This window comes from Lactuca virosa, chromosome 8 (genome assembly GCF_052849685.1).
Source record: "Lactuca virosa cultivar CGN04683 chromosome 8, Lactuca_virosa_CGN04683_v6, whole genome shotgun sequence".
Taxonomy (NCBI): Eukaryota; Viridiplantae; Streptophyta; class Magnoliopsida; order Asterales; family Asteraceae; genus Lactuca; species Lactuca virosa.
In genome coordinates this window covers 45,721,296-45,723,433 of record NC_136433.1, presented here as the reverse complement: position 1 = coordinate 45,723,433, position 2,138 = coordinate 45,721,296, and positions in this window count along the sequence as shown.

Sequence of the window (2,138 nt, the reverse complement as noted above, 5' to 3'; positions counted from 1 at the left end):
ACTCGTCGACTCGGTCACTTAATCTTGCACACGGATCCCGCTCCGACTCGTCGATTTCTTCCTTGGACTCGACGAGTTGACCCCCCTTTGTCACACCCGCAAACCAGAACGGCGGAAACGTTCGGGGGTGGCTGACGTCATGCGTAGTATCACAACAATTGTATCATAGCAAGCATAGTAAACACAACCAGACATTGAATACATATATGAAAAAGGTTTACATTGTTTAATACATAATTTTGTTCATATCAAAAGTAAAATAGTAAAGACGAGACTCTAATGCTCCTACTTCTCCGAACTCCTGGAAGTACATGTCTACTAATTCCCTGAGAATACAAGCAGTTTTGAAGAATATCAACATAAAGCTGGTGAGTTCATAAGCGTTTAGTTTTTGGTGGAAAAATGTTCTTTGATTCTTTTGAAAAGTGTTCCTCAAGAAAATCCTATATTTTCTTATGAAAAGCGTTTTTTTGAAAGCCCATTAATTCCATGACTTCCAGATTCGTACAAGATATGTACAATCCAAGGAGTTGTGGAATGAATATGAATATCCGTTGGTTGTAAAACAGTCCGTTTTGAATATTCGGTTTATCCCGGGAAAATCCTATATTTTCCCTAAAGGTTGATGGTTGATTATCTGTTTTAAACTGAGGTTTGCAAGTATCTACCATACTCGTGTTGATAAAAGCAGTTTTCTTTTAAACACCCTGGTTACACCCAGAGAGGTATATAAAAGAAAACTGTGATGAACTAAGTCCTAAATATATTATTATTAATACCCTCCAGTAATTAAATCGAGTATTACTTTGAGGTTAGTTCACTTGATTCATTATTACAAAAGTAAATCTCTGCTACCTAGGTTTTGAGTTTCATGACCATAATTGACTGGATATAGCCCGCAACGGCCTGTATCCTTAATGACTTTGTCACCTGCAGACCTGCCGGTCCGACTGTAGCTAGCAGTGAGGTGCGGGATTGTTAGTCCCGTATAGATCTATACACAACAGTCACGCTCTCCCTACAAGAGACTCTGGTCACAAGTGCTAGTCCTACACTCTGATTCTGTGGGAGTGTTACCAAGGACGTGTCTCAAACTTAGCCTAACAAATTTACAAGTAATAATACAGAAAATCCTGTTTATGATTTGCATGAATCCTTTATAAAATAATACATTTTACTTCATGATTCCCAAGTTCATTGTTCTAGTTTTGAAAACTGTTTCTATGTGTTGATTTCTTAATCGGTTGGTAAAACTGTTTTCCGTGTTAAAAGCATACTGAAAATATGATTATCTTAAACAAAATAATATATTCTGAGCACAAGTTTCCTTGTACTTTTGCTTGTATTCCCCCCCCCCCTGAAAACATGAAAAACTCGGAAAAACGTAGGGGTATGAACTCACCTCGGGTGATTTGAATGAAAGATCGGCACGAAAAGTTGGGTGTTCAAGTGAAGCCTTGAACACGATTTGATCCTAATTAACATGCATTGATACATAAAGGAGTCAAATGAAGGTATTTCACCACTAAATGTGATGGAGAACCACTCTAGGAACTTGGGACTACTTGCACTAAGTGTTAGGACCTTAAAGGATTGCATTAGGTGAGTGTATGGCCACCTTTAAGCTGTGTGCCGCCATGGGTGTGCGGCCCAAGGGGTGTGCGGCCGTACACCCATGATGGAAGGTGTTCTTGGGGTGTTTCAAGGTCCATACTTGCAATCCATGAAGTTTCCTAGGCCTATACTCAATTGTAGTGCAAGTTAGGGGTCCTAGAAGTGTGTTTGTGGTCCTAGAATGAGTGTGTGGTCGCACACTTGGGTGTGCTGCCACACACTTGGAGTGTGCTGCCGCACAAGGGTGTATGCGGCCGTACACAGGTGTGTGCGGCCGTACACCTCACACAAAGATGTCCAAAACGTCAAATCTAGGGTGTAGCAAGGCTAGGTTCATGTCCAACTCAAATATGGAAGTCCAACTTTCACTTTGGAGGGTCTTTTAGGAGTGTGCGGCCGCACTCCTTCAAGAGATGAAGAACACGATGAAATTTGATGAATCAAGGCTTAGATGAAGTGGTTCTTCAAGTATAACAAGCTAAGTGATGGAAAACTCACGTTTTTGAGGCCTTGAGAGCGTTCTT